Below are 8,235 nucleotides of genomic sequence, written 5' to 3' on the forward strand. Positions count from 1 at the left end.
TTCGGAGAAACACGGTAACTGACAGTAGAAAGGAACTCTGATGGAACTCAGATTCTCATTTCAATTGTTATCAAATTAGTATTATTTGTGAGATCTTCTATTTCTGTAAGCTTCTTATTCAAGTTACTTAGCATTAGGTGAAGAAATGTGTTCTCAAAACTTAGTTTTTCTCCACTTATTTTTGCAGCATGTTTTCAGTTGTAATTCTTTAAGAATTCTCTTTTTCTCTACTAAGAGCCTGAGCTGATACACAGCTGTGTTCTTTTTGCTTTGACTTTTGAACCAAGAGAAACATTCAACTTAGTGGTCTGTGAAATTCTTGTGTTCTTCCGTATCTCTTAATTCCTGTGGTAAAAAAGTGAGCCAGTTTCCATCACTGGGCACTCCCATCACCTTCTCTGAGCGTGGAGCACCACCACCAGCTTGGGGAGCTCAGTGCTAAGCTGCTGCTGGAGCTTGGGTTTAAATCCAGGGTTCTTTACCAGCACTTTACCTGAGTGATTTTGGTTACTGTTTTAACATTCACATTGATCATGTTCTCTCACAGGCACTCATTAAGTGACGGTGTTGAAAACCTTGTTCAAGTTTCAGTAACTTTGGAACAGAAATTAAATGTGATAAAGAGCTGAAAGAAACTCCTTCCATGAACAGGAATCCTTTTTGAAATCTTAGAAATAATACTGGGATAATAAAAAACAATGTCAAAGAAAAGCTACATTGCAGTGATTGCGGACTTATGTTGGCCAATCATGCATTCTCCTAAGAAGTACATTAGAATTTGATTTGCTCATCTTTTTTTTAGGAAATTTACATTTTCACATAAGCAAGATTGGTCTTTTGGGCTACTATACAAATTTTGACATTGGGATTTTGTTAGTTTTATAAATAAGACAACTATATGTTTTTCTGTGCAGTAAGTGCTTATAGCATGGGAGTGATCTGTGAAAGACTGAAGAGATTGTGCTTGTAAAACTTCAGAGCCGGTTTTAGAAATAGTTTCATGATAATTGTCAGTTTCTTTGATAATTAGTTATGTTATCTATTTTTAAATTTAAGCAACTTAAAATTTAAAAAATTGTTTTAAAATGTATTTCTCCATTTATGTTTATTTACTAAATTTGTACTTTGTCATTTTGTTGAAATGTAAACATCATTAGCAGAGAATTTTAATAACATTCTATTTTTTATTGATCTTGCCTTCATTCTAAGAATTTTACCTGCCCTCAGTTCTGCCACTTTTTACTTGATTGGAGTTGTTAGGGATCTTTTTTCTCTTCAAAAAACTAGTGTTTTGATTTATTTTAATTATGATTTTGTTTTAATTATGATTTTGTTTTAAAATATATTAATTTCTCATTTTATGTTTATTTTCTTTGTTTTCTTCTGATTTCCCCCTATCTTTTTGAGTCTTATTTTGATGCTTATTTTTTGTTTGCATACAAGTAAATATATTGAAGGCGTTTGAATTATCTCTGAGTTTAAATGTGTTCATACCCCAGCCATTTTGATGTTTGATAGTCTTTGTTTTCTAAGTAGTTTATTACTGTGTTTTAAATTTTTGGTTCAATAATTAAGAATCTTTAAAAATTTTTTGTGTGTTTGGCTTTAAAAAAATTGCTACTTGTAGGATTTTTACCTTGGAAGAAAATATGGTGTAATGCAATTTCTGTTTATTGAAGTTGTGGGGCCTAGAATCTTTGAAAAGTGTTCTATGAATATTTTAAATGAAGTTTTATTTAGTTTGTATAGGACAGAGGTGAATGTGTGTTTTTACTCAGCCATTTTAATTATATTAATTCAATTCAGTTTTCTTATTGTTGGCTATAAATGCCATAGACTAATAGTGTTGTGTTCTATTATAGTTACTTCTCTCAATTTTGTTTATCTAGAGCTTTTGAAACTGTTATTTAGTATATAAATATTTGTATGTGTTACGTACAATTCATAAGGAAGTTTAGTCTAAAATTAATCCTTTTCTCCCTGCTTATGCATTTTGCCTTCAATTTTACTATCTTTGTTATTAGAATATTTCTCTTCTTTTTTGTTTGTATTTGCTTGATAAATTGTCATTTTATCATATGTAATTTTTAATTGTCTCTTAAGTAGCATATCTTCTTGGATTTTGTATTTCAGTCCATTTGGAGAGTCTTTGCATTTTAATAGGGTCTGAACCATTTGCTTTTACATGTATGTTATTACTGACTTTGGTCTTCTGTGATCATATTTAATCTTTCTTACTGATTTCCCTAAATGGATTATAATTTGCTGGCATTAATTTTCTTAGTGATTTAGAAAATATCGTACACCATCTTTTAAACTTTATAAGTAATTATATCATTAAGAATATAGAATCCATTCTGGAGAAAGAAACTACACCAGTAATTTGAACAAGGAAGATTCAACGTGAAGAATTACTAACTAGTAGTAGGGAATTAACTACTAGGAAGGACAAAGACATAGCTAAAGATAAAGGAATAGCAGATGTGGGGAGCAGGTGTTGCTACCTGAAGATTGAAGGACTTGAGGAGCCCTTCTCCTCCTCCCCTAACGCTGAGATTTACATCTCATTGACGAGGGTGTGGATAGAGAAGTTTGCTGAGATGCCACAGTTTGGCGTAGCAGGCAGGGTTCGAGGAAAACTTGCTAGGAAGTCACTTGTTGGGTGCTTGTATTACTTGGAGGCTGGTGAATACAGTGGATGATAGAGTTTCCAAGACCAGTTTCTGTAGTTAGAGCAGTATTTTTTTGTGACATCATAGTCTTACATTAGGATTGGCCTGTCTTTATTGACCAGTCTTGGGCTGCTTACTCACAAGCAAATTCATCATGTTGTCCAATAGGTTGAGTAGACATCCACTATAATTAGTTGACCAGGTTTCATGAAGCCATAGTGGATAATACCAGTGCTGGACCACCAAACAGGCATCATTAGCTTTTATTATTATTTTTTTTTATGAATATTTGGTTTCGGACTGGGTTTTGGCATTTTATCTGTATCCAACCATTGTGCCAAGTACTTGCAGTTCTCAAAAAGAAGCCATTTTCGTCAAATGTAACAATGCAGTATAGAAATAGTTCACTTTTATGTCATGACAGCAAAAAATGGCAAGCTTTGAGACAGTGTCTCTTCTGATACTCGTTTAATTCATGTGGAACCCACCTAGTTTTTTTACCTTGCTGATTTGTTTCAAATAGTCTGATATTGTTGGAATAGGAGCATCAAAGCTTGCAGCTGATTCTCACACAGGTTGAGATGGATTTGCTTCTACTATAGCTTTCAGCTTGTATTTATCCACCCTGGTCTCACATCACCCATGTGATCTTTTTTTTTTCCAGATAAAAATCACTAGCATGAAACTTCTCAAACCATCAATGTACTTTGTATTCATCAGCCACATCTTGTCCAAACACTTCATTGATATTTTGAGCTGTTTGTACTGCGTTGGTTCCACGACGGAACTCATGTTCAAAAATAATAAGAGTTTTTGTCTTATCCATGGATTCACAAATATAGCTTTAAAAAAATTAAAATATAATCACAAGAGGCTGGACACAGTGGCTCACTCCTCTAATTCTAGCTCTCTGGGAGGCTGAGGCGGGTGGATTGCTTGAGTTCAGGAGTTCAAGACCAGCAAGACCCTGTCTCTACTAAAAATAGAAAAACTAAGGCAGCTCCGCGCCTGTGGCTCAAGTGGCTAGGGCACCAGCTACATACACCTAAGGTGGTGGGTTTGAATCCAGCCCGGGCCGCCAAACAACAATGACGGCTGCAACCAAAAAATAGCCAGGTGTTGTGGTGGGTGCCTGTGGTCCCAGCTACTTGGGAGGCAGAGGCAGGAGACTCAGTTGAGCCCAGGAGTTGGAGGTTGCTGTGAGCTGTGATGCCACGGCACTCTACCCAGGGGGATAGCTTGAGGCTCTGTCTCAAAAAAAAAACAAAAAACTGAGGCAAGAGGATCACTTGATCCCAAGAACTTGAGGTTCCTGTGAGTTATAATGCCGTGGCACTACAGTCAAGGTGCCAGTGTGAGACTCTATCTCAAAAAAAAAAAAAAAATCAAAAGCTAAAACATGCATTTGAAAGAATGAGGACGTACCTTCACAATAAAACAAACCAAGTGAAATGTGGTATCGGCTGTCAAACAGTACCCAAGGAAATCAGACATTTCCTACTTAATAACCTAATATAATCAGCTTCATTACAATCTTATGGGACTGCTCTTATATGTGCTGTCCATTGTTGACTGAAACTTTATGCAGTGCATGTCTGTGTAGGGCATGGTACTTTCTGTGGTTTTAGGCTTCCACTGCATATGTTAGACCATGTCCCCTGCAGGTAAAGGGAGACTACTACATCTCTTTTTTTTTTTTTAATTAATTTTTATCAACAATATGTGTGTTTCACAAAGTCAAATTCTAAGAAGATAGGTAGAATATTTTTTTGATTTTGGATTTTCTTACTTTGAATAAAAACAGCAACCAAAACTCTGTGGATAAGATTTGTAACATAACTAGATGACATGGTATGTCCATGAACTCTAAAATATGAGGGGGTGGGGATAAACTTCCAACAGCACAAGACTTGTGTGCTGTTGGTGTCTGTGCAGGACGAAGCAGAGGGGAGAAATGGGGCACCTGGCAGAACTAGGGTTTAGGAGAACCCTAGCATAGTCAATAATTATTATGAAGAGTCTGTATCTTAGGAGTGCATCTTATACTTAGGCCTTTGGAACTGAATTGATGGAAGAGCAATGAGCAATTGTCATTACTTCCCACCAAGTGTCACTTGATGTCTCCCCTCCCCTTCACCTGCTGAGAACATTTGGTTGAGTACATCTGAAAACAGTCCTTTGTAAAATGAAATAGCTAAAAAACAGCATTTGGACTACATTTTAAAAGCCATGTGTGTAGCCTGCCTCTTGGTGGTTTATCATAGAAAGTATAATTATTTACTTTTTGCTCTCAAATAAGCCCTGGCAGGGTAACTTACTATCTGAATAAAATATGAGGTGGCTACAGTTAAGATCAGATAAAATAGACTTTAAGTCCAAAACTGTCACAAGACATAGAGGTCATTATTTAATGATAAAGGGGTCAATTCATCAAGAAGATGATTATATGCAAACATACATGTGCACCCAACAGCAGGGCACCTAAATATATATAGCAAGTATTATTGTATGTGAAGGGAGAAATAGCAATACAATAACAGAAGAGGACTTTTTGTTATTTTCAGGGGTTGGGGGGACAAAGTTGCTCTGTTGCCTAGGCTGGAGGGCAGTGGTATCGTCATGCCTTTGCAGTCATAGGTCACTGCAACCTCAAACTCCTGGGCTCAAGCAATCCTCCTTCAGCCTCCCAAGAAGGTGGGACACTACCATGTAGGTGCACACTACCATGCCCAGCTGAATTTTAAATTTTTGTAAAGACAGGGTCTCACTGTGTGGTTCAGGCTCGTGGAGGACTCAAAACCCCACTTAAGCAATGGATAGATCAACCAGCCAAAAAATTAATAAGGAAATACCAGACTTGAACTATACTTTAGATTAAACAGACCTACCAGATATACAAAACTTTCCATCTAGCAGCAGAAGAATCCACATTCTTCTCTAGCATACATGAAACATTCTCCAGGATAGACCATATGTTAAGTCACAAAATGTCTTATAAATTTATGAAGATTGAAATAATCAAGTTGGAAATCATTTTTAACTACAGTGGAATGAAATGAAATATCACTAATAGGAGGAATTTTGGAAAATTCATGAAAATTAAACAACATGCTCTTGAATAACCAATGGGTCAAGGATGAAATCAAAGGAGAAATTAAAAAATACTTTGAGACAACACTTGAAATACAATATACTAAAACCTATGGGATACAGCAAAAGTAATTTGAAGAGGAAAGTTGATAACTATAAATAAATGCCTACATTAAAAAGAAGACCCCAAATAGCCTAATATACCTCAAGGTGCTAGAAAAAGGACAAACTAAACCCAAAATTTGTAAACAAAGTATATGATTTCAAAACAGAAATAGAGAATAGAAAATATTTAACAAAACTAAGATTGGTTTTAGGTAGACTAAGAAAAAAGACTCAAAAAAAAAAAAACCCAGAAATGAAAGTGGGAACATGACAATAACCTCAGAAATAAAGAGAATTATAAGAGACTATTATGAACAATTACATGCCAACAAACTGGATGACCTAGAGAAAATAATTCCTAGAAAAATACAGCCTACAAGGGATTTGGAAGAAATAGCTAGGATAGATCAGTAACAGAGATTGAAGTTGTAATTATAAGTCTCCCAAACAGGGGCTGGACACAGTGGCCATAATCCCAGAACTTTGGGAGGTTGAGACAGGAGGATCCCTGAAGGCTAGCAGTTTGAGACAAATCTGGGCAACATGGGACGAGATCATCACTGCAAAACATTAAAAATTGGTAGAGTGTGACCCCATCTCAAAAAACAACAACAACCCTTCCAACAAAGAAAAACTCAGTACCAGATGGCTTCACAGTTGAATTCTACCAAACATTCAAAGAAGAATACCAATGCTTATTAAACTCTTCCAAAAAATGAGCTAAAGGGAATATTGCCAAACATTTTACAAGGCCAGCATCACCTTGATAGTTAAGCCAAAGACACTGTAGGAAAAGAATATGATAGGGCAGTATCTGTGATGAACATTGATGTAAAAAATCTTTAATAAAATATTAGTAAACTGAATTCAACAACACTTTAAAATTATTATACATAATGGCCAGAGGGATTTATCCCTGGCATGCCAGGCTGGTTAAACATAAGCAAATCAATTAATGTAACATATCACTTTAATAGACTGAAAAATGAAAACTACATGATCATCTCAATTGACCCAGAAACAGAAAAAGCATTCAACAAAGAAATTCAGCATCCTTTCATGATAAAAATTCAACAGTTTAGGTATAGAAAGGAAGTTCTTCAATATTGCAAAAGCCAATTATGAAAAACCCGTAACAGTATAAACAAGGGGAAAAACCGAAAGCTTTTTCTCTAAGATTGCATACAAGGAAAGGATGCCCATTCTCTCCACTTCTATTCAACATAGTACTGAAAATCCTAGCAAGATCACTCAGACAAGAAAAAGAAGGAAAAAGCATCCAAATCCAAAAGGAAAGAGTAAAATTATCTGTTTGTAGATGACATGATCCTATATCCAGAAAACTCTAAAGACTCCACCAAAAACAAAAAAGAAAAAACCTTAGAACTAATAAAGGAATTCAGTCAAGTTGTAGAATATAAAATCAACAAACACAAATCAGTAACATTTTTATATACAAATAATGACCTAGCTAAAAAAAACCGAGAAAACAATACTATTTATAGTAGCATCAAAAACAAACAAACAAAAAAACAGAATCCTGCATACTATTCTTTCTCATGTGCCTGAAAGTTTTCATAATAAAAACTTTATAAAGGAAAAAAAATCCCCCCAAAAGAACCTTAGGAATAAATCTAACCGAGGAACTGAAAGACTGTACACTGAAAAATGTAAAACATTGATGAGAAATTGAAGAAGACACAAATACATGGAAAGTTACTCTATACTCATGGATCAGAATTAAAATTGTTAAAATGGCTGGGCACCTGTGTTCAGTGGTTAGAGGGCTGGCCCTGTGCACCAGGGGTAACTGGTTCGAACCTGGCCTGGGCCTGCTTAACAATGAAAACTGTTAAAATGTCCAAACTTACCCAAAGTGTTTGACAGATTCAACACAATCCTATCAAAAATCGCAAAGCTATTTTTCACAAAAAATAGGAAAAAAAATCCTAAAATTCATGTGGAACCTCCAGATAGCCAAAGCAATTCTGAGAAAGAAACAAAATTGGAGGCTTCACACTTCCTGATTTAAAATATTATAGAGCTGTATTAATCAAAACAGTATGGCACTGGCATAAAACAGACATATAAACCAATGAAACAATAGCTGTTGTGGTTTGAACATGTGCCCCAAAAGTTCATGTGTTGGAAACTAACACCCAATGTAACAGAACTGAGAGGTGGCGTCTTTAAGAGGGGGTAAGTTCACAAGGGCTCTGCCTTCATGAATGGATTAATGGATTAATGCCATTATCTTGAACGTGGGTTAGTTATATACAAATGACTTCCTTGTAAGGGACACGTTTGGCCTCTTTTCTGTCTTTTTTTTTTTTTTTTTTGAGACAGAGCCTCAAGCTGTCCCCCTGGG

At 35.5% G+C, this 8,235-nt stretch overlaps 1 pseudogene; it reads right to left on the minus strand.

Annotated features, from left to right (window-relative positions):
- Nucleotides 1-535, minus strand: part of LOC111725072 — a 1,905-nt pseudogene extending 1,370 nt beyond the window's left edge.
- Nucleotides 536-8,235: the final 7,700 nt, after the last annotated feature.

This window comes from Otolemur garnettii, unplaced genomic scaffold (genome assembly GCF_000181295.1).
Source record: "Otolemur garnettii isolate 467f Iridium unplaced genomic scaffold, OtoGar3 scaffold00031, whole genome shotgun sequence".
NCBI classification, from domain to species: domain Eukaryota; kingdom Metazoa; phylum Chordata; class Mammalia; order Primates; family Galagidae; genus Otolemur; species Otolemur garnettii.